The sequence below is a fragment of the Mustela nivalis genome (genome assembly GCF_964662115.1).
Source record: "Mustela nivalis genome assembly, chromosome: 3".
NCBI lineage: Eukaryota > Metazoa > Chordata > Mammalia > Carnivora > Mustelidae > Mustela > Mustela nivalis.
Genome location: NC_139022.1, coordinates 158,622,844 through 158,648,701, shown reverse-complemented (window position 1 = coordinate 158,648,701; position 25,858 = coordinate 158,622,844). Strand labels below are relative to the sequence as shown.

At 35.3% G+C, this 25,858-nt stretch overlaps 1 long non-coding RNA gene across 1 annotated transcript; it reads right to left on the bottom strand.

Moving 5' to 3' along the window:
* Window positions 1-25,445, bottom strand: LOC309860908. The gene is made up of 3 exons (XR_014309701.1): window positions 25,361-25,445; window positions 20,960-21,134; window positions 1-228 (listed from the first exon to the last, which is right to left on the bottom strand). It is a non-coding gene; the product is annotated as an uncharacterized lncRNA (long non-coding RNA).
* Window positions 25,446-25,858: the final 413 nt, after the last annotated feature.

Sequence of the window (25,858 nt, the reverse complement as noted above, 5' to 3'; positions counted from 1 at the left end):
CTGGGTATTATGCTTGGAGCTATCATACTATTCTGAACATTAACCTATTTTCCCCTCCCAGATGGTGGAGAGGGAGCCAATATAGTAGTGATTTTCTAGTGTTCATAGCTGTTACATATTACTCTGTGTGTAACGTCTTCTTGGACACAGTAGCTCAGGTAAAATACTTCCAACACATACATGCTTTACACCAAGAGGCAACACAGATTGATGATACTGTCTTGGACTCTGTAAAAGACAAGCACATGTTTTGGTTCTAAGCTATGTGCAATTTGATGGAATGCACAGAAAATTTTCTGGCTTATGGTAGGAGCATAATACATAATAACAGTAAAGCAACATCAGTAACGTCAATAGCAGTAACAATACCAAATGAACTACAGAAACACCCATGGATAGAGCAAAATAATATGAGCTGACTAACCAAAGTAATTAAAAGAACATTATTAAAAAGAGAAGGGTAAACATCCCTGTATTCTATGATGCTAAGTACTTTGGACAACTTCCTGATTTCCTCACAAAGAGTTGAAACTTATACACACATTTAGAAAATTTCTTCATGAAGGATGATGCTTCTGTTGCTTTCATGTATTTCTTATGTAGCCTATGTTGCAGTCATTTAATCATTTAAATTATTAGAATTTCAACTATAACATCCTCTAAAGCCTGGATAGCAGCTGTAATAGTTGCTTACTTGTTTATAGATGAGAAAATTACCCAATGATTTCCTGTCTCAAATGATCACAAATCTGTCAAGAATTCAAGGTCTGACCTGTAAATACAATGCCTCACAATGCTTAAAAAATATTTGCTTTTATTGATGATATATAAAGTATCATTGACAGAGGTAAGACTTTTATATTCCTATAAAGCCTCAGGAAAAAAAAAAATCCTTATTTTTCCAAATTATGCTGTTGCTACTTTGCCTTTCAAGGCATTTATAAAGCGTGTGATTTAGTGGGTGCTATAACCAGTATTTCCTTAGATTATGTTTAATTTTATGTAATATCAAATGATTTTGAATATTTTTTATTATGAAGAAACCATTTCTCTTTCTTTATAAAAATTTTCCTGAAGCATTTACAATGTTGAACAGATAGCAAAAGAATCATCTCCCAGGTGCGCCTGGGTGGCTCAGATGGTTAAGCATCTGCCTTTAGCTCAGGTCATCAACCTGGGGTCCTGGGATTGAGTCCCACATCGGGCCCCCTGCTCAGTGGGGAGCCTGCTTCTTCCTCTGCCTCTCTCTTTCTCTCTCTCTCTTTCTCTGTGCGTGTCTCTCATGAATAAAAATAAATAAAATCTTAAAAAAAAAAAAAGAATCATCTCCTGCTTTTACAGTCTAAGTTTCTGGCATATTGTGGAATTCTAAAAAGCAAAATGATCATCCTAATATTGATCTGTGTATCATCTTTAAAAGTTATGAATGAGTTTCATGGACAATAGTTGTCCACCTCTTGTAGATGTAGATTGGGATTGAAATACACTAATATAAATGATTTACTAGGTGGAGATTAAAGACTACAATTGACAGAGAAAGTAACAATCTTGCCCCACTCTTTGAAGTAAACATACATATTAAGAATTTCTGATTTCTATACAGTTATATTACTGTGAAATTCTCGCTTGATTTGGAAAAAAAATAATATAGACTCAAAGAATTGTCAGAATATATAAAAAGGTCAATTCTGCCATCTGGATAGTCGAGGTGATTATTCTGTATGTTCTAAATTGTTCTATGTTTGGATGAATGCTGTTATTTACCATAAAATACATAGAAATGTTATCTTTGCCTTTTTTATTGTTGTTTTAGTTATTTTCCTAACATGCTGTTTCTTTCTTTTTTTCAGTTTAATATATCCTTTCCAGCATTGTAGAACAGAGTTTGTTAATAGTATTCTTAATTTCTAGGCTCTGTTTTCCATTTGAATAAATATTTATGCTAAATTTTGATGGGTAGCTTACCCTCATTCTCTGCTTAAGCTAAACTGAGTTAAATTTTCAGTCTTGAAAATTAATAGCTGACATTTTCTAGTTTCTGATTTTTAACTCTTTTTGGATCTTATAGATAGAGTAAATAGTTGTGTTTCAGGGTTTTGCAGTTTATGCCATTCTTGAACCACAAACCCCTGACTGTTGCTTGTTTATTCATATCATCAGGAGCAGGCTGCTCTTTCCCCCAAGGCATCTCCTTGAACCAAACATCCAGATGTTTGCCCTGTTATCTCCAGGTTGGCTCCCTGTGTATGAAAAAATGTTAAGTCCTCAGAAACCGCCTTCCTTGAATACCCCTGTATGAGGGTGCCTCCCCTAATCTCCATCTTTGTCACATTGGTCACATCTTTAGTGCATTTCACATTTTATACGAACTTTTCCAATTATCCATATTATTTATTGATTGCTTCTTTCTACTTAAAATAAAATAGGTTCCTTATGACCAAATACTTTGCCTCGATTTTTGGTTCTCAGCACAGCACTTCTGGGGTCTCGAGTATATTTATTGAATGGATGAGATAATGAATTTATATAAAAACTGTCACTAAGTCAGTTGAGTTCTTCAAATCTCTTTAAGCAAATTTATTTATTTATTTTAAAGATTTGATTTACTTATTTGACAGACAGAGATCACAAGTAGGCAGAGAGGCAGGCACAGAGAGAGAGAGGGAAGCAGGCTCCCCGCTGAGCAGAGAGCCCAATGCGGGACTCCATCCCAGGATCCTGGGATCATGATCTGAGCTGAAGGCAGAGGCTTTAACCCACTGAGCCCCCCAGGCACCCCCTCTTTAAGCAAATTTTAAAACAATAATAAGAAATAACATTTGAGCTTTGGAAATTTGACATAATTCACTATCATACAAATGTTTGTCAATCATATGTAATTATCTAGGATAGATGTGGGAGTTTATTTTCTTTTTCTTTAAAGATTTATTTATGTGTTTGGGAGAGAGAGCAAGTGAACACAAAAACTGGGGGAGGATTAGAGGGAGAGGGAGAGAATCTCAGTCAGACTCCCAGCTGAGGGTTGAACACAGAGCCCAGGGTGAGCCCCATCTTAGGACCCTGAGATCATGACCTGAGCCGAAATCAAGAATCAGGACAACATGACCGACTGAGCCACTCAGGCATCCCAAAGGATATTTCTTTTTTTAATGTAATTGTAATATAATGTCAAATCTATAATAGAAAATCAGGTCTTGATTTTTTTCATAAATAATAAGGGCATTAACAAACAATGCAAAAACGTAAAACTTCTAAACATAAGACAATTTATATATAATAGTACCATATATTAGTTTTGCACATCTAAAATGCATTTGATACTTTTTACTATAGTCTTATGAGGCACCTATGGCAAACATTATCTGGCACTAATCAACTAAATTATATTGCTAACAGTTTAAGAATGGCTATTAAACATGGATTTGCATCCTAGTTTGACTACAAAATCTTGGAATATATTTTCAACAGCACAACACCATATCTTATTGAGAAACAGTATACATTTCATTCAGGCAAATTATTCAGTCCCCATGATTTGAAGTTTTATAGTCTGAGTAAATATCTCATCCCTTAGCTCCTTTGTGGTGAATGATTCAAATTAAAATGATAGGGAAATGATTAATCCAGAAGAGATATACAATTTTAGCATGAGGGAAAATCTAGTTTTAACCTACAATTGGTCTTAATCCAATTGTTTTAGAATATCCCTTTCTCATCTCTATATGTGTTAGTTTATATTGTTCCTTATATTGTTTAGGTTTCCCTGAAAGCTAACCAGAGACTTCATAATCCAGACAAATGTTACAATTTAATTTTGTGCTTAAAAACAAAATTGCCTAGGCCCTGAATTTTCAATAACATTTTCTGCAGATTTTTTTTTTTTTTTTTTTTGGAACTAGACATACAAACTCCTCAAAGTTTTATCTTAAAACTAGTTTTCCTGGAGTCCTTTATAGCTGAACAAATAATGAAACCAATAAAATATTTTGGTTGGTGCAAAACACATATAGATCAGTAATTCTGTGATGCTGATTTTAGCAGTTGGATTTGTCTCTAGTGAGAGCTGTGTAAAATCAGCAAGCATGATTTCTGCCCACTGACAGCAGCTATTAGCATTAACCACAATCTTCTTTTCTTCAAATATGTCTTCTTGGTTTATAAAATTAAAATGCTGAATTTTAACCCACCTCTTCAATTTGTGTTTTTGTTCTGTTTTCTCTGAGAGCAACCTTTTTTTTTTCCCCTCTTTCTTTTATAATTTTAGTTTGTTTTTTTTTTAATTTTTATTTATTTATTTGTTTGTTTTTTTAAAGATTTTATTTATTTATTCGACAGACAGAGATCACAAGTAGGCAGAGAGGCAGTCAGAGAGAAAAGAGGGGGAAGCAGGCTCCTCTCTGAGCAGGGAGCCCTATGCGGGGCTCCATCCCAGGACCCTGGGATCATGATCTAAGCTGAAGTCAGAGGCTTTAACCCTCGGAGCCACCCAGGTGCCCATTTTGGGTTGTTTCAAATACCTGTTCTTATTTCTTTAGGGATATCATTTATTCTCTTGGCTTACACATTAATTTTGTGCTAATACACTGTATTCTTATCAGTCCTGATCTCTTACCTGAGACTAAACCCCATGTATATGTATTTATATATTTATATTTACATATATAAAATATTTGTGAGCATATCCTAACTTGGTTCATTAATTTAATAGCTTCTTTCCAAGTAACAGATTCAGGCAAAGGAGTTCAACCAAAAGCAACTTGCAGGGAATGAAGAGCCCTACCATGCAGAGGACCATGGCCCACCATCCCTCATTATCATTCCTCAACCAAACTTCACGGCTTTCCACCACCCAGCCAAGGGGTGGTGAAAAGTGAAAGTGTAGATTTTATGAAATCATTAATACCTGGTCAGTGTAAAATTATGTGATATAATATTGTTTCTGCAATGCTTTGATAGTCTTTTAAGTCATGATAAGCAGCATTTTGGACTACCTCTTGGACTGGCACCGGTTGTTGAGATACTCTACATTTTTAATATAAAACATAATTGAATATCTCAGGTGCCCCTTATTTTAATAGCCATTGACCATTTGTTGCAATGCTGCTTCCTATCAAATGCTGAAACTTATGTTTCCAAAGTATAGTGTCTAATTTGTCTGAATGAAATGCATATTGTTTCTCAATAAGATATGACTTTGTGTTATTGAAAATATATTCCAAGAGGCGCCTGGGTGGCTCAGTGGGTTGAGCTTCTGCCTTCGACTCAGGTCATGATCTCAGGGTCCTGGGATCAAGTCCCACATTGGGTTCTCTGCTCAGCGGGGAACCTGCTTCCCCCGTCCCCCGGTCTGCCTCTCTGCCTACTTGTGATCTCTGTCTGTCAAATAAATAAATAAATAAATGAAATCTAAAGAAAGAAAGAAAGAAAGAAAATATATTCCAATATTTTGTAGTCAAACTTGGATATATATCCAGGTTTAAGAGCAATTCTTAATAAGTTAGCAATGTAATTTAGTTGTAGTGCAGTAATAATGTTCGTCATAGGTGCCTCAAAAAATTGCACTTTTTTCAGGAAAGGGATCTGCGTAATGAGAGACAACTTGTGTGTTGTTTTTACCATGGAAGATTTATTTTAACATAAGTCTATGAGGGCGAAGGTGTCCGACACTATTCCGTTGGTATCCTCAGTACAATAAGCAATACCAGCCACAAATAAATCATTCAAGATGTTTGTTAAATGAATGAATAATTAGTTATTAAAACTCATTTTCTGATATCTGTCATTTTTCACCTACCGATTCTTTCTTTATCTCTTTGCAACTCCTAAACTAAGATCTTTTAGGAGGATTATCTGATCTTCAAATACTGTTATGTATTCTTGCTGTGAAAGACCATATTTACCTACTCTACTGACTTTATATCATCACCAATCCTATAAGGTTTCTATAGGCTCATGTGTCACAGACTCCAGTTTCAAGAACCTTTACCTCAACACCTGTTTCTCAAGAAAGTGTTTCTGCCAAGATCACCTACCTTATAAGGGTATAAGAATTACTAGTATAATTTCAAAGTTTAAGCTTTGCTTGAGAAGTTTCTAAATGGTATTGGTTGGAAGACTTTCAGTATAATAAGAAACTCAAACCCAATAGGTAGGCTTTGAAAATTGCTTCCTCTGCAAGAATTGTTAAGGTTAATCTAATTTCAACTGTTTTAGAAGTTAGTATTTTTATCTTATTGCTGATTTATTTGAATATTTTTTATGACTAATGGTGCTGAGCATCTTTTTATGTTTGGCATTCCTGTATATCATCACTGATGAAATGTCTGCCTGAATTATTTGTTCAGTTTTTTAAATGGTTGCATTTTTACAGTTGACTTTCAAAAGTTCTTTACGTATTCTGGATACAAACTTTAAAATATTTGTTAATATTTTTTTCCAAATTGATTATTACCTTTTTCTAACTGTTTTTGAAAGAGCAATTTTAACATCATGAAATCAATTTTTATCAATTTATTCTGTTATGAGATTTGCAAGAAATCTTTGCCTAAACTAAAATGATTTTCCCTTATATTTTGCTCTTAGAGCTCTACATTTTTTCACTTGTCTATGATATACTGAGTTAATTTTTATGAAGTGCAAATTATAGATTAAAGTTTATTTTTCATCATATAACTGCCCAGTTATTCTAGAACTATATGTTGTACGACTGTCCTTTCTTTAATGAACTGATAATCAAACTTATATTTGTTGGCTTATTTCTGGAATCCTGTTCTGTTGATCTATTGCATTTTAACCACAGCTTCAAGGATGTGGACAGTGAGGGAAGTGTAAAATTATGGTTTACTCCTGAATTTGGATAAAGCAGATGGATGGCTGATGACGACATGTACTGAAGTAGAGGAGAACTGAGCATATGCTGGATAATGTTCTAGAAGAAAGAAAATGATTGATGTTTTTGTAACTTGTTAGGTTTCAAATACTGTTAGAAACACAAGTGGGAAACTATGCATGCAAATGGATAGAAGAAATTGGAGTACAGGGTAAAGGATAAATCTGGGAATTGTAAACAAATAAAGTAATAAAATTAAGGAGAAAAACATGTAGAGAAGAGGGAATGAGAACTGACTTTTCATCATCAACAACTGGTTTGTGTAACACAGTAAAAAGGAGTTTCCAGTGATCTAGAAACAAAACTGAAGAACACATCAGAATATTTTAGTGAGGAAAAAGTCAGCTGCATTAAATGCTACAAATAGATAATGTACAAGGAGGACAATGGTGTATTCATATTTTGGCAACAATGAATCGATAGTTTTTGTAAGAGTAAGTTCAGTAGAATGATGCAGAAATAAGTCATTGTGAAATAGATTAGAATATAGTCTGAAGAAAAACTTCTTCCTTAGTTTTTGCAAATGCATTTCTTTAGCTATAGTTACTTATGTTAAGATTCTTCTTTATAATTTTGATTAAATAATTTAGGTTGATGGTTGACAAAGATGGGAGTTGGGGGGGTAGGTGAAGTGGGTGAAGGTGGTAAAAAGATACAAAGTTCCAGTTATGAAATAAATGAGTCCTGGGGATAAAATGTACAACATGGTGACAATAGTTAATAATATTGTATTGCTTATTTGACTCTTGCTAAGAGAGTAAATCTTGAAACTTCTCATCATAGAAAAAATATTTAACTTTGTATGTTAACTATGTATATAAGAACTATGATGATGGATGTTAACTAGACTTATTATGGTGATTATTTCACAATATATATAAATGTTGATTCGTTATGTTGTACATCTGAAACTAATATAATGGTATATATATCAATTTTATCTCAGTTAAAAAAAAAGAGACTCCCGTGGTTTTCAACTATTATTCAGTTCTTAGTATTCATTTTAGTAAAGTAATGGGAAATGAAGAATTATAATTATTAGAACCTGAAGAATCAAATTTGACATTTCAAAATAGTCAAAATTTGCAAACCCATTCATGTGTTTTCCTGAACCAATGACTATTAGAAAGAGAGATATAGGGCCTATATTGGCTTATGTAAACTTAGTTCCCTAAATTACCCCCTGGTAAGAGTGTGCAATTGTAATGTTCGGCTATGACTAACTATGGACCATTCCTGAGCATGTCAAGTTCCCCAATCTATATTATTCCAGACCATATATGAAATACGTATTAGGAACATACTTAGGAATACATATTTAAAATAGCTACTATGCGAAACTATGAGAGATCCAAAATAGACACCCAAAGCAGTAATAAAAGCAAATGAATGTGCTATATTATATAATCAAATGATAGATTAACATAAGCTAAATGAAAATACAGGGTTTTTGGAGAAGGCATAATCAATAGTTGTGAGCACTTAACATTGTGTACCTGAAAAGCAAAGAAGAACTAGTTTAACACAAGAAAAATTAGGATAGAATTACCAGGGGAGAAAATCACAATAATTATATTCTGTTGTGTTCTTTAACAGATCAGAAGAACAGATGCTCTGAGTCCATGTAAAATTAAAAAAATATATTAAATATATCAAGTTTAATTATGAAAGCAATAAAATTTTGATATTATTATCAATATTTTGATAATGCATTTTCAGATACTTGGGAATTGAATATACCATTCTATATGCGGAGAGTACATTATCATAATGTTATTCGTCACCCTATACTCAGACACCTCCAACTTCCTCCCACAAACACACTTTGCTTTGCTATTTACAGCAGCTAATAAGGCAGTCAATAAGATCGGGATTAATTCTGGGAATTAAAGTTAGGGAGTAATATAAGGGATTTTGCAGCTGCACTGTGTGGTCTTTTGTATAATTATAACTTCAATTTTGTTCTGTATTTCAGAACAAGGACTTTACATCTTTTTTTCTAAATTGTAAGAACTAAAAACAAGTCCAGTTTTGACAAGTCATGTTATTATATTCTTAGAGACTTTTTCTGGAATCTGTTCTTTAGCATTGGGGGAATTGAGTACACTAGTCCTCTGGGAGCCTTTTTATGATTCTTTTGTGTCTAAAAGAAATTATGAATAACATTTTCCTCATTTCTTTCATTTTAAACTACATTTCATAAGGCTGGATAAGCATAATTTTTTTCCAGCTGTTTCTATGGCTGCTTATTTTTTTGAGCACAGTCTTTGCAGCACTGATTTCTAATTCATAGAACATTCAGTGCACATTGTTCTTACTCAGTATGCATATTACTAAAAGAGTCTAAATTAGTTTTAGAAAGTTTAGGTACTTAAAACTATGATGATGTATATAAGCTTGTAATAATCATTAAGATAAAAGAGAATGCAATTTTACAAATGTTTTCTTTTAATTTTATAGATTAGTCTCTCCTTTTAAAAAATGTTATGGAAAAGAATATCTAGTTTATCTGTTTCCTTAAAACAACAAAACAAAATATTCTTAAATTATATAGAGTAAATTTTCACTATGGTAACAATAAGAAAAAAGTTTAAAAGTACAATGTTATTATGTAAATATTTAGGCATTCTTGAAAAAAAATCATTACAGTAGTAATAGTAATGATGATGATATTTAAGATGCTATTGGCACAAGATTTCAATTTCATTAAATCAGTTCAAAATCTATTTCTATTTGAATTAACAGTGAAAAATTTAGGGTATTTTTCCATTTTATTTTTCTTATGAAAGTATTATACTCAATATACAGCAGGACATTTACATTTTTAAAATCACTAATAATTTATTTGAAATCTTACCAGTCTCTCCCTGGTATACCATTTCTTTCACCTTCACTTTGGCTTGACTACTTATTTATTTATTTTTTTAAATATCCCCATATCCTCATGAATTCTCCTTGGTTTTTTTTTTTCACTTTTCATTTAAAATACAATATAATAATAGGTAATATAGGCAATCTGTAGACACCAAATGTATAATAGCAACATATAGTAAGCATTTTATAATTTTTTCTAATATTCTATTGAATTTTTCATTTTGCCTTATACTTCTAATAATAATCCTCTGTGCTGGTTCACAATCTGTATTCTAATAACAGGATGAGACTTTTTAGCTAATTTTAGTTATGAGATCATGTGGGATAAAATAATGAGTTGAGCAATATATTTCTAGATCATCAAATACTTGGAGACACAGGTAAGAAGACTCCCACAGTTATCCTTATGTGACCTTTGTTGTTGAAATGCTGCATAGACTGCATACCTCAATTAATTTTTGTCTGCTTCCCTACTTTTATTAAAATATATATACATGTAAGAAAAATCTAGTAGAGTGGGGGAGTTTCAATTTATAATATGTAAGACAAAGTAAAAAGATTTGGTACTGATGCAATCTAAAATACTTAGAAGATATTTGAATAGAAATAGGGCTATCTTTGTTTTAACAACTGAAAAAAGCAAAAAGCTCTGTACACTTAGCATCTGTGAAATGAGTAAATTTCAATCAGATTCCTTCTATTTTCTTTGTACAAAGCAGTGATGAAAGGGGATTATAGGAGAGTATATTCATCAAAGAATATTAATAGGCTTATAGGATTAGTTTATCACCAATAAAGACATATATGAAGCCCCATGTCCACGTTCTCAGTTGTGTGACTTCTTTTTTTTTTTTAACTAATTTTTTATTTTCAGCATAACAGTATTCATTACTTTTGCACCACACCCAGTGCTCCATGCAATCCATGCCCTCTATAATACTCACCACCTGGCACCCCGACCTCCCACCCCCCGCCCCTTCAAAACCCTCAGATTGTTTTTCAGAGTCCATAGTCTCTCATGGTTCACCTCCCCTTCCAATTTCCCCCAACTCCCTTCTCCTCTCCATCTCCCCATGTCCTCCATGCTATTTGTTATGCTCCACAAATAAGTGAAACCATATGATAATTGATTCTCTCTGCTTGACTTATTTCACTCAGCATAACCTCTTCCAGTCCAGTCCATGTTGCTACAAAAGTTGGGTATTTGTCCTTTCTGATGGAGGCATAATACTCCATAGTGTATATGGACCACATCTTCCTTATCCATTCATCCATTGAAGGGCATCTTGGTTCTTTCCACAGTTTGGTGACCGTGGCCATTGCTGCTATAAACATTGGGGTACAGATGGCCCTTCTTTTCACTACATCTGTATCTTTGGGATAAATACCCAGGAGTGCAATGGCAGGGTCATGAGTAAGTTCTATTTTTAATTTCTTAAGGAATCTCCACACTGTTCTCCAAAGTGGCTGCACCAACTTGCATTCCCACCAACAGTGTAAGAGGGTTCCCCTTTCTCCACATCCTCTTCAACACATGTTGTTTCCTCTCTTGCTAATTTTGGCCATTCTAACTGGTATAAGGTGATATCTCAATGTAGTTTTAATTTGAATCTCCCTGATGGCTAGTGATGATGAACATTTTTTCATGTGTGACTTCTGCCAGCAGCACGTAGGCTGCTCTTGTCCAGAAATGAAGAGAACAGAAAGTTGAATTCAGCAAGGATTTGAGATTTGTTTAAGTTGTGGAACAAAACGGCAGAGCAGTTTGAAAGTTTGGATTAATAGGAAGCTATCTTTGAAGTGATGGACCGAGAAATCTGCGATTAATAATGAAGGACTTAAAGAAAGCGAATGGATGTAATGAAAGCAGAATGCTCTGCACAAGCTCAGAGAATGACTGAAGAAATTGAGTGAAACAAGATGGAGGGATAAAAGTTCTTAAGTAGGGAATGGGATGTTTGCGTGAGAAGTTTTTGATGGTGGAAGCAAGACAAGTGATAAAACTGATTACGACTTTTGCTGCGTCTTATAATTGGACTCAATGAGAAAGAATTTTATACGGAAATTCTGAATTGCTAACAGACCAAGAGTTTGACAGTTTATTGCATGGATACTGGACACAACAGGAGGGTTATAAAATATGAAGGAACACTTTAAGTCAAGTAGCAACTGTCTCTTTCCCTACCTTCCTTCTTCCTTTCCATCCTTTCTTTTGTTTACTTGTCTATTATTCTTACTCAATAGGTTAGAAGTGCTCTCTATAGTGGTAGAGAATCATCAAAAGGAAAGTGAGAGCATGTTTGTCCTCATTGTGAAATGCAAAAAGCCTCAACATACTAGAATTTCTTAGGTAAAAATAGCAATTACAATTGTACTTGGATAAAAACAGATCAAATGGAATATCAATCCCATCTCTTGCAGTAAAAATGGTGGGTGTGTGACAAAACAAACAGCCATCAAATGAAAGCCCTCAGTGGAACTGGTACCCTCTAGTTTGAGGATTAGTTAACCGGTAAAAGAAGAGAAGGTAGGATGTGCTCAGACAGACAGAACATGAGAAGGTTGCTCATCTAAAGTTCTTATGGTTAGATCTCAGAGGTAAAGAGATGTGCAGACATCAATGGCGGGACTATGCTACCACTTTGTGTTTTTGGCTGATCCAAACATGATAATTATGAGGAAACCTGTAGAAACACATTATAAATAGTGCTTAGTTCTTGGAGATGTTATTGTTCTAATCTTCTTTCTGGTTTTTGAGAAAACTTTTACTAGTGGCTCTTGGAAACCAGATACTTGACATTATCCCAGCTGTACAACCTTACCTTGTTGACAAGTCGGTGGAAATGCCAGCCTGTAACTTCTCTAATTTCCAAAACTCGGTTCTTTTTTTTCCCTTTTCTCAGTGACAGCAACCTTGTTCAGCTGTATTTCCAGAATCTCTAAATACTCTCTGTCCACCACTCAGAGCTGGAGAAACTTATCTTTTAATCTTTTTCCTATTTGTCCTGAGCCCATAAAGATGGGCACTTTTGCTTCCGTAGAACTGTGCAAGAATTTGTGAGTTTGGAAACTACCAAAATCATTGCAGTGATTTTTTTCTGACCTAAGATATATATTTAAGAAATCATTTTCACGTGCATCTTCTGAACCCAGAAAGTATTTTTCTTTCGGTTGGGGCAGTGGGGAGGGGGGCAACTTCCTGTAATCCTATAGTCCCTAAATTTTAATGCTGACCAAAACGCTGAGGTTGTTCTTTAAAATACAAATATCAGGATCAAATTCCAGACTTTCAGAGGAGGAGGAAGGAAACTTGGATTTGGGGCCTAGAATCTTCCACTTTTACATCCTAAGTGATTGTGACGCAGTCTATCCAAGTGAGCCTATTTTGAGAAGCTGGATTCTCAATTTACTGTAGTTCTTAAAGACAAATTTTGAAGGCCACATTTCCATCTAGTTTTTGAAGAAACAAATTGAACAAATTCAACAAGTTCTCCTAAATTAAAAAAAAAAAAAGTAACTATGTGGAAAAAGGATGCATTAATCATCCTAACCATAGTAATCATTTCACTATGTAGATGTATAATAAAGCATCATGTATACATCTTAAATGTATATAATTTTTATAAAAATAAAATTAAAAAAAAACACATCTTTAAAAATGCATTCTCGGGGCACCTGGGTGGCTCAGGAGCTTAAAGCCTCTGCCTTCGGCTCAGGTCATGATCTCAGGGTCTGGGATCGAGTCCCGCGTCAGGCTCTCTGCTCAGTGGGGAGCCTGCTTCCCTTCCTCTCTCTCTGCCTGCCTCTCTGCCTACTTGTGATCTCTGTCTGTCAAATGAATAAATAAAATCTTTAAAAAAATCCATTCTCTAATTAGAAACCTTGGATTAAAAAGTTGTATCAGGACTCAGAAGCAACGTCAAAGACAAGAAACATTATTATTATTATTTTTTTTTCCTACTCAGTCTGGAACAGAGTTTCAACTAGCAGGTCTAGCTACATGAACTCTTCTCTACGTTCTGGTTGCAAACATTGGTTGCAAACTGATTTCACTTCATCGAAGGACATACCTCGAGGGCATTTAAGTCTCAAAATATAAATACATTTGTAAGGACATACCTCGAGGGCATTTAAGTCTCAGAATATAAATACATTTGTATTGATGTACGTTTGTAAAATAATGCTGAGATACTTCTAACTTAAAAGATTACTCCATTCAATTATATACATTACAGAAGTGAGACGATTTACTTATAATACTTGATACCATCATCGTTATCAAACTGAAAAGAATGGGCATACTCTTTTTTGAAAAGAGTATTTCTAAAAAGATTGGTGACAAAGGTTAAGTGAGTAGGATTTGTTTAACAGAAAGGCTCACCTGCACATGCCCATCCCTACTTTTAGTTGCCCCAACAGCTACAGGATATTTTGTATCTCATTTCCCCAGTAGGGTACTCCTGATTTAAAACATAAAAATGATACTTTACAGATTTTCTCTCTTAACATGCTGCCCAATGAGTAAGCAGTATGTTTTCATGAAAAGAGCCTGAGGTAAAACTCTGGCTTCTACATATAAGTGGTCTTGAATAACATGCTTACTTCTAAGCTCCATTTATCTCATAACAAAAATAGTGATACCATTTACCTGTAAAGAACTACTACAGATGAACATTTGTGAGAAAAGAAAAAAAAAAATCCATATGTGCATGCTATGCTCTTTTTGTGTATATATGTACATATATATCACACATATATACATACACACACAAATATATATGCATATACATATAAATAATATACTTACAAATAAGTAACAAAATTTGAGAAAATATATTACATGGGCTTTTTTTAAAGATTTATTTATTTTGGAAAGAGAGAGCATGTGAGCAAGTGGGGGAGGGAAGAGGGGAGACAGAGAATGCTGAAACCGACTCTGCCCCATGGGAGGCTCTTTCCTAAGATCCTGAGTTCATGACCTGAGCAGAGAATAACAGAGTCTGGCGCTTAACCTACTGCACCAACCATGCACCCCTCCATGGTAAATTGTAAGCAATCAATAAATGTTAATTCCTTCTTATCCTTTGGAAAAAGTCAGAAAATTCTGTGGGCTAACACAAATTCTCTGTTATAAAGTGGTAAAATGAATTAAGACATGTTGACATGTTCCACGAAAAAGATGGTAACACAAACCTACCAAGCCAACAGGATTTTTCCAAATTGTCAGTATAATGAAAGACACAAATAATAGAGGGGGCATATAATATCAAAGGAGACTCAAGTCACATAACTGAATGCAATGTTTGAATTTTTATTGGGTTCTCGGTTGAAAAGTCAAGTGAACAAAACTGAAACAGCTATAAAATATACACTGAGCAAATTTAAAAAGGGACTATACATTAGATTATATATATATATATATATATATATATATATATATATATATATAAAGATTTCAATTTGATTATTTGAGGGAGAGAGAGAGAACTCACACACAAGCGGCAGGGGGTAGAGGGGGAGGGGAAGAATCTCAAGATGAGTTCCTGTTGAGCATGGAGCCCCATGCAGGGTTCGCAGATTTCAATTTCATGACCCTGAGATCATGACCTGAGCCAAAATCAGGAGCCAGACGCTTAACTGAGTGAGACACCCAGGCACTCCAAGATTATATTATTAACATTATTAAGTCTCTGGTGCAATAATTGTATTATGATGATATGGTAATAGTCTTCTAGAGATACATTCTAAAGTATATAATGTGGCAGGATATCTGCAAATGTCAAGTGGTTAATAAAGGGAAAGAGAGAAAGAAGAATTCAATAAAGTATAAGGTATACTCTCATACTACTACTCAGACAGAAACATGACACGATGCTAAACTAAGAAAGCGCTTTACTCAGAAGTAAAATGCAAGCTGGTTTAAATATTAGAGAAATTTATCCTAATGATAAGTGTTAACTATTTATGTAAATTGAAGGAATTGTGATCATAAGAGCTGATTTTCAGTACTTTAATTTGACTTCCTAAACTCAAACCTACAAAAGGAATAGTAAAAAATAAATGTCTGCCATTTTCAATTACTATTTTTAAAATTCAGTTACAAAAAGAGTTGACATCATTTTAAGTTATGAAAATACAGAATGTGTCACTGATTGCCAGTTGTTGTTCGGATCCAGTCTTAGTCAGATTTATCTCAAGAGAAAGATTATGATATTATCGAAGTTGGATGTCTTTCCAAGCACTTTTTTTTACTAATTATTTTTGGAATTTCAGAGAATCAGGAACATTTGAATTGACTTATAAAGGGATTAAGAATGAGATGGAAACATCTGCTTTTGTCAAGATTGTTAGTTTTCAGGAGCATTGATTCTATACAGAACATTTTCTTTGTTTTTATTTCAAAAGAATTAGTGGTCCAGGAAATTAAAATAAGTTCATTAATAACTTATAGATAATGCTTTCAATGTGGCAGTACTAATTATATGATGATGTAGAAGTCTAGAATGGTAGTAAGAAAGCAACTGGGCACCCAAAAAAACTGACCAAAAAAAAAAAAAAGTAGGTATAATCATAAGAGATGATTGTGTTTCCCTTTTTAAATGAAAGCTGCATCAAGTACAAAATCTCCTTACTTTTCTTGAGACAAAGTTTATGGAGGGATTTTGAGCCACTCGATTGATAATTAGCTTCCATTTTTATGTGTACTATTTTAGAAATAATCAGTTGCCATGTTCTGATGATTCAAACTTGGATTTTTTTTTTTAAATCACCAATAGAATGATGTGGAGAATGTGAATGTTTGGAAGGAGAGACCCCGAGTCAGGCAGCTAAGGTTCAAACTCCATCTCATTTCAAAACTGTGACCTTGAGCAAATTACTTAGTTTCTCTGTTTCTCATTTAACCCATGTATAGAGAATGAAATAATAATAGTCCATAATACACAAAGCTGTTGTGAGCATTTAATTAATGAATAAATGTAAAATAAAATGAAAGCAATGCAAATATTTACTTACGAAACTTTCACATTTCAAGGCTTTCACTTGAATCTGGGCATTTGAGATCTCATTCTTCTTTTCTTCCTCTCTTTCTCTGTCTCTTTCTAGAGATAATGGTATTTCTCTTTTTTTGTGAGGTTTCTTCTCACATTACCCATATCTGTAATTATTTTTAGGTTTATTTTTCTATCCTAATCTTGTGTTTTTGAACTGTCAATTAAATAATGAGTTTGAACTCAAGAAAGGAAAGACTTACTCAGAAAGGCTGTAGTAATAAGAGGAATGTTCTGACCACAGATCTGCAGTTTCAAAATCAAAGCGAAGAGGGGAGGGATAAGGGAGGATGGCTTAGCCCAGTGATGGGTATTAAGGAGGGAATGTATTGCAACGAGCACTGGTGTTTTATACAAACAATGTATCATGGAACCTCTACATCAAAAACTAATGAAGTACTCTATGGTTACTAACATAACATAATACAAAAAATAAAAAAATAAAAAAAAAAAAGAAGAAGAAGATATGGGCGCCTGGGTAGCTCAGTGGGTAAAACCTCTGCCTTCAGCTCAGGTCATGATCCCAGTGTCCTGGGATTGAGCCCCGCATTGGGCTCTCTGCTCTGCAGGGAGCCTGCTTCCTCCTCTCGCTCTGCCTGCCTCCCTGCCTACTTGTGATCTCTATCTGATAAATAAATAAATCAAATATTTTTAAAAAATAAGATGAGAAAAAAATAAATAAATTTACAATGGAAAAAAAAAGCAAAGAAAGACTTTTTGTTTAATGTAGGGTAGGGTAGCCTTCTGAGGGGCTAACAGGAACTTTGTAGAACTTTATAGCTGGTCGGGGGTGGAACAGATGGTGTTATGAGGGATGTTGAACAGGATTTCTTCCCCCTGGAATCAGTCTGCTTTCAGGATGAGCTGTAAAGGGAAAATGTTCTGTATCTTAGCTCTTCTTTAAGCTTAGGAGCAATTCTAAAAGAAGAAAGATTCATAGGATCTGAAGAAAAATCCAGAAAATTAAGGGCAATCTAAATCCAAGTATATGTCATCCAGAGTAAAACCTGATTAAAGTTTAGTTAAACCAAGTCAGTGGGCAAGTAAGAGGTAGCTGAGAGCACTTGGTGGTCACCTATGTCTCCTCTGCTAGCCAATAATCAGTAGGTCTCTACTTCAGAATGAAAAGCTTGGAGATACTGAAAACTATTGTTTATTGTAGATTCAAGAGAAAAATAGAAAAAAAAAAAATCCACTACAGAAGAAGCAGAGACTCAGAGAGAAACTTTCATCAAATAATAAAGATTACTTACTTGATTCGAAGTCCCTCAAGGGCAATAGGTCTTCAGAATTTGAAAATGGAATAACAAATGCCAACAGCATACCATTAATAATATGTATTTTTCAGGGGCACCTGGGTGGCTCAGTGGGTTAAAGTCTCTGCCTTCAGCTCAGGTCATGATACCAGAGTCCTGGGATCAAGCCCCATATCAGGCTCTCTGCTCAGCAGGGAGCCTGCTTCCTCCTCCTCCTCTCTCTCTCTCTCTCTCTCTCTGCCTGCCTCTCTGCCTACTTGTGATCTGTCAAATAAATAAATAAATCTTTAAAAAATGTATTTTTCAAATTTCAGTTTGTACTGCAATGTGCTGATAAAAGTTATTTCTTTCTAGCATAACTTGTATCTTTGAATAAGAAAATGAACAGTAATGCATTCAGTTAGATGACAGCTAAAATCATTTTTCCCAAGAGTAATTAATTTAGACTTAAGAAGGTATTTATTTTTGATTGCTAATATAGCAAATATATTTAATGTTTTCTAGTTCACTTAATTTTTATCATATCTCACATTTCTTTCAAATAAGGCAAAAATTTTGTCTTATATTTTAACAGCTTGGGCTGGTATGTTAATGATGTAAATTTAATTATAAATAATATATAAATGTACATAATCACAGATACATACATATAAATAGGCTTTAAAATTTATAAGTACATAATATATGTTATAAAGGAGAAAATAATGAAAGAGCAAAAAATCACTTGCTCAGTTACGCTGTGGAAATTCTCTTTTTGGCAAAAATTAAAATAAAAAAATAATGTGATAAACACAACCTATTCAAGCAGAGAAAACTCATTTTAAAAAAATGTTAACACTTTTGTATCTGAGTTATGGAAATAAGACTGATTTCTATCATTTTTTTGAAGATTCATTCAGTAAATTTTTCTTTTATTATTAAAGAGAAACTAAAAATACAATTCATCAATTTTGTGATCATGCCATGAATCGCCTTTAGTTACATGGAGTTCTGATATTTACTTCTCTTAGTCAATTACATCAACATTAGGACTTTTATGGTTAGAAAACTCCAGCATAGGTAGATAGATGAAGATAGATAGATAGGTGACAGAGATTTAAAAAAGAGGTTTCTGTGTTAGAGAAGAACCAAATCACCAATATTTTTCATTGCATCCTCGCTATGAACTTTTTTCTCATTCAATTCCTATAATAATTCTATAAAATAGGCATAATTTTCCCCATGTTATGGATATAGAGATTTAGTGCCATACCCATATTCAAATATCTAGTAAGTTGAATTTTACCCACAACTCTCTGACAACTAAATCTGATAGTTGAATTTACCTATTTCTTAATTTTTTGTTCTCAACTGGAATACACAGTGATTATAAAAATCACCTTGGATACTTATTTAAAATATGTATCTCTGGCTTCCACTCAATGTATTCTGAAACAAAACCACCAGAAAAGATTCTGGAAAATCATTTTATCATGTACCTTAGGTAGATATTAGTCAGTGTTCTCCAGAAAAACAGGATCAGTAGGAGATATCTACAGATCGATGATAGATGATAGATACATAGATACACAGATAATGGATAATTATGAGAAATAAGCTTATATTATAATGAAAGACCAAGAAGTTTCACATTCTGCTGTCTAGAAGGAAAGCTGAGATCAAGAGAAGTCAATGGTGTAATTCAGTCCAGGTCTAAAGGTCTATGAAATAGGGAGCCAATTGTGTAAATCACATCTCGAAAGCAGGAAAAGACTGACGTTGGAGCTTGATTAGCTAGGCAGAAGAAAAAATAAATTCTCTCTTTGTCCACCTTTTATTCTATTCAAGCCCTCAGTGGATTGGATGACGCCATTCCCTAGCAGGAGAGGTAGTCTGTTTTACTGAGTTTACCAAACTCAAACGCAAATCTCATCTAGAAATATCTTCACAGACACACCCAGAAATAATGTTTAGCAAAATAACTGGGTATTTTGTAACCTGCTCAAGTTGACACATAAAATTAGCTGTCACAAGTCTATTTCTTTTCAACTTGGAGCCCACACACTCCCTCTTCAATTATACTTAATTTCCAAATAAAGGTAACAACAAGGTCATAATTTTGTCTATCATGACAATTAATCTACATACTGAAAATGCACTAAAACCTTATCCAGAAAAGAAGGCAAAGTCCTTCTGTGAGGTTCACTCTTTTCTTTGATATTGCAAAACTTGAATATTATGATGTAAAATTAAAAATATTAAAAACTGGGGGTGCCTGGGTGTCTCGGTGGGTTAAGCAGCTGACTCTTGGTTTCAGCTCCAGTCATGATCTCCAGGTCCTGGGATCAAGATTCACGACAGACTCCCTATTCAGCAGGCAGTCTGCCTGTGGATTCTCTCTCTCCCTCTGCCTTTCACCCCACTCATTTCCTCTTTCTTTCAAATAAATAAATAAATGAATCTTTAAAATAATATTAAAAACTGTTATATGAGTTTAATACTTTAATGTTATATATGATTGGGGAGTAAGTAAGAGTGGAAAGAAAAAGGCATTTATTTGTTTTATACACAGACACACACACATCACACAATTGTATTCATTACAAACTAAGGAGGAATAACTCATAATAATTAGAATCCTGGTTTCTGCAACTGGTCATGGGGTTGTGGCTGGTATTTATAACTATGTTCTTCCACTGCCAGCTATGAATTCCCTTTGCCCTCATCAACCACCTCAGCTGGTCATGGTTCTAGTGGGGTGACCCAAACCTTCACTCCTGAAGGGTTTGAGCCCTCAGTAACTTTGTCTGAATTGGATCATTGTAGTTTTTCATTCTCCTTAATCATAGGGCATGGTAATATTAAGAGATTCTCTAAGGGATCGCCTATATTGCAAGTATAGTCTTCCTTACCTCCATTGTGCAGTAGTAGTCCAATTTCTCTTTGGTAGACATGACCAATTATCCAAACAGCACAGTCACTTTCTTCCTTGCCTGTTGACTCAATAGTGTGAGAAACCCAAAGTGTCCCAGTGGCAGTCTTAATTTTTAGTTCAATGTATCATTTCTCCCTCTGGAACTAAGGTCTCTAGGCAAGGAGAGTAGGAAGCAAAAATTTTGTTAGTGGATCATAAATGATAATATTGAGTAGTGCCACTCCCATTTCCACCCCTTGACTGCTGGCCCTGTGAATCTTGGCTATAAGAAAGAGCACCATAGGGCGCCTGGGTGGCTCAGTGGGTTAAGCCGCTGCCTTCGGCTCAGGTCATGATCTCAGGGTCCTGAGATTGAGTCCCGCATCGGGCTCTCTGCTCAGCAGGGAGCCTGCTTCCTCCTCTCTCTCTCTCTGCCTCTCTCTATGCCTACTTGTGATCTCTCTCTGTCAAGTAAATAAATAAAATCTTTAAAAAAAAAAAAAAAAAAAAAAGAAAGAGCACCATATACTGGATTCTTATTCAGAGCACATGCAGCCCTCTAGATAACACTGTTCCAGCCCTACAAGGTATTGTCACCTAGCTATTACAGTAACTGAGTATTCAAAAGGCCATTCCACCATCTACCAAGCTAGCTGTTTCAGGATGGTGTGGAACATAGTATAGCCAATGAATCTCAAGAGCATGGACCCACTGCCACACTTCTTTTGCTGTGAAATGAGTTCCTTGTTCAGAAGCAATACTTTGTGGAATTCTGTGAAAGTAGATAAGGCATTCTTTAAGTTTGCTACATGTGCTTGGCAGAACCATATGTGCAGAGAAGGCAAATCCATATCCAGTCTGTCAGTCTAGGAAGAACAAAATGCTGTCTTTCCACGATGGGAGTATTCCAATGTAATCAACTTGTCACCAGGTGGTAGACCAATTACCCTGGGAAATAATGTCATATCAAGGGCTCAGTGTTGGTCTCTGTTGCTGGCAGATTGAGCACATGGTATTGGGTGCTAGCTAGGCCATCCTTGGTGAATGGAAGTGTTGCTAAATCTATACATAATCTCCATTCTTGCCACTTTGTTCATGAGCCCGTTGGGCAATGACAGAGGAGTATGGGGAAAGCAACTGACTGGTATCCATAGAACAGGGCATTCTATATTTGATTATTAAAATACTCCTCAGTTAGGATAAGTCCTTTGTGCATGTTCACATGGGAAAAAAATATCTTCATGTTTTTTGCCCCCTCGGAAGGGTCTATTCATACATCTCTCTTCTCCAAACCTTATCAAAAATTTTCCAATTATTTTCCTTCTAATTCCCTGACCATCCTTCCAAACCATTGGTCATAGCCCATGAATCAATATATAATGCCACATCTGGCCATTCATCCTCTCAAGGGAAGTAAACATTCAATGCTCTGCTCAAAGTTTTTCCACTGGGAGGACTTCCTTTCACTGCTGTTCTTAAGAGGTATCCCAGCAATGGTCTGTAGTGCTGCAGCTGTCCATTTCTGGGTGGTGCCCACACATCACAGAGAAACATTGGTGAACTAGGCTGGAGTATTTTCTTTCTCTGCCAACTGACCAGTAAGAAATTCCCATGTGATCATGCTTACTGGCTGGTAGAGAAGCCTTGTAGCAGGAATAAGGAACCATGGATATTTAGGATATTTCTTTATGTAATTTACTTGTGCCTTCAGAGCCTGATTGGGCCTGATCACATATACACCATTTATTTGATGATGGAATGCTGCTCCAACTTTATGACTTGATGGGTCAGAAAACATTCAGTTCAAGACAAACAACTCAGGTTGCATGGGAACTTGATGGCTCATGGTTAGCATTCAGTTTCTACTAAGGAATAGTAACAGGCCAAGAGATATTTTTCAAAGGAGAGTGGTTATCTGCAGAGCATGGGACATTTTGAACTAAAATCCTGAGATTTTATTCACCTACAAAGGTTTAGCTAAAGTTCAAATAACCATCCCAATCTGCCACTGCCACTTCAAGCACCACTGGATCTTTCGGATCTTATGGCCCAGTGGCAGAGCAGCTTTCACAGCAGCATAGATCTCTAGCAGACCCTTCTGCTGTTCTGGGCCACACTACTAGCAACATTTTTGGTCAGTTAATGGACAGAGTAACATGCCCAAGTGAGGACTATGTTGTCTGAAAATTCAAAGACAACCATGAGATACTATCACCTTTTATTGGTTATAGGAGGGACATTATGCAATGACTTTTCATTCAACTTAGAGAGGACATCCCTTTGCAATTTACCTGAAGTATAAAGTCATTAATTTTTGTTGGATTTATTTCTTACCATGTAACATGCAAGTATCTTACTGATAAGTCTAGAGTGTTGCTACTTCTCACTTACTAGATCTGATCAGCAAAGTGTCAAAATGTCATTAATGTAATTAACCAGTGTGATATCTTGTGGAAGAGAAAGATCAAAATCCTTGAAAACTAAATTATGACATAGAGTTGGATAGTTGATATATCCTAGAGGTAGGGCAGTAAAGGTGTATTGATGGCATCATCAGATGAAACCAAAACTGCTTCTGAGGACCTTCTTGACAGTGATGAAGGAAAAGGCATTTTCCAGGTCATTTGTTACAAGCCATATACTGGGGGAAAGGGGGTGTTAATTTGTTCAAGAAATGAAAACATATCTGGTACAGCAACTGCAACTGTAGTCACCAGTTGGTTAACCTACTGTCATTCTCCAAAGTTCCTTTGTCTTTTGCACTGCCCAAATAGGTGAGTTAAATGGAAATGGGGTCATATTCTTCACATCCTGGAAGTTGGTACTAATCTCTGCAGTCCATTCAGGAATAAGTTATTGCTTTTGGATATATATATCCAAAAGTGGAAGCCACTAGAGCTTCCTCTACCTAATATATTAGGTATATATTCCTTCCTATATATACCTAATATATTAGGTAGAGGAACTCTAGTGGCTTTCATTTTCCTTCCCATAATGGCTCTCACTCTACAGATGAATGAAACAATGTGGAATTCTGTCAGCTGCTGAGCATGTCTGTTCACTTATGCATTCTAGAACTAGGGGGAGAAACAACACAGGAAGGGTCTTAGAAACCACTGGGCCCACTGTGAGGTGGACCTGAGCTGAAACTCCACTGATGGCTGCTTTAAGACCCTATTCTGTCTGGTGGGCCACAGTGATGTTTTGGAGTCTTTTGGAATTATTTTCAGTTCATAATGTCCAGTTGTTCCCAAAAGTTCTGATTCTTTCCTTTTTCCCCAATGCGCAGTGTCCTTGGTAAAGGCTGTAGGTGTCTTTGGCAAAGGCTAGGAGAAAGATGAACAGTATAAATTTTTGGCAGTTTAATGAGGTCCTTTCTCTAACAGTCCTTGCCTTCCCTTCATTCAAGGACATTTAGGTGGTAAACTGGTTCAAGTCAGGGATCATGATACTGCTTTTATAATTCAGATTAGATTTTTGCTCACTTGACATAGAACTTTAATGCTTATACAGATTAAGTAATAATTTAGTGAGCTTTTTATTTCACTTCTTGGGATACCATGATCAAATACCAAATGCCAGAGGTCTGTGAGAGCTGGACTCTTTGGATTTCTACTTTGACTCTGCTGTCTATTATGATAAATCATATCCTTCCTGCCTATGTCTGTTGAGTTTCACCACGTGGCCGCTGATACCTAGGGATCTAATTACTTTTATTGCATTTTGTTTTCCCAATTCAGTGATTGCAGTTACCTTCTTGAGATCTGGCCTGCAGAGAAGAGTGAACTCTTCAAGGATTCTGGGACTTGCTCCCCTCATGCAATTATTTATCACTGGTAAATGTATTTTTTTTTAATCAGTGCCATTTATCAGTGGCAAATGTATTTTTTCTGGACCTTTCCAGTGTGGTGGAGTAGGCCTTAGATGACAAGTCCACCTTAACATTACAATCTCATTAAGCTGAATCTCTTCTTCTATGTCAAATTGAGGCAGGTCTGAAATTTCCAGTTTTCTCACATTTGACCCACGATATTCAGCCAACCAACCAGATAGTTAGTGCCCTTCTAATTTCCAGAGCTACAACATTAAACACAGAATCTCTGCTAAGTGAGACCATACCAATAAATTCAGCCTGATCCAACTTTATGTTCTTTCCAGGATCATACCACACCATTATATCCCCACCCCCATATATGGTCCCTGGTTTCCTAACTTCTATATATTTGAAAACTCAAGTAGTTATTGTGGAAAGTATAACAACTCTTTATGGGTCACATTTTGTACTTTAACTTTAGGGGCTTGCTGAGACTGGAATCCAAAACAAAAGGTCTAAAAACAAAGAGGGATAGTAAGGCAGGGATCCTGTGAAGAATCTTCATTGTCCTACAAAGTAACTCACTCAGGGGATGCCATTACAGTTTCTTCAGTGAACAGAAGAGTGGAGAGGCTGTGGACATCACTTCTGACGGGGATGGGGAAGCTGGTTCTACTGAAGGTGGAGAGGTTTCTTCCACTGTCAGAATTTAGATGTACCTGGCCTCATCAGAGTCTTCCGATAAATCCCATTCCAACTAGAATGATCCATTCTTTCCCAGTCAATGCCCTCACTTAGATAATAAACACTCTGTGAAGCTGGAAGCTCAACTTGGCCTATCATTTAGCCAGTCTTGAGGGGACATTTTTGCATTTGATAATTAACAATCTCAGCCACATAGGAGGTAAAGATCTTCAAGACACATATAGAAACTCTTAAGTCATTTACTAGTGCTTTACCTGGGAATTTGAATCCCTGAACTCATTCTTATCTTGACCACTCTGTACAGTGACATTAGAGGCCACCAGTGTCTCAAGATTTTTTTTTTTTTCTCTATAGTGTCCATGGTTCTTGGTCATTCCA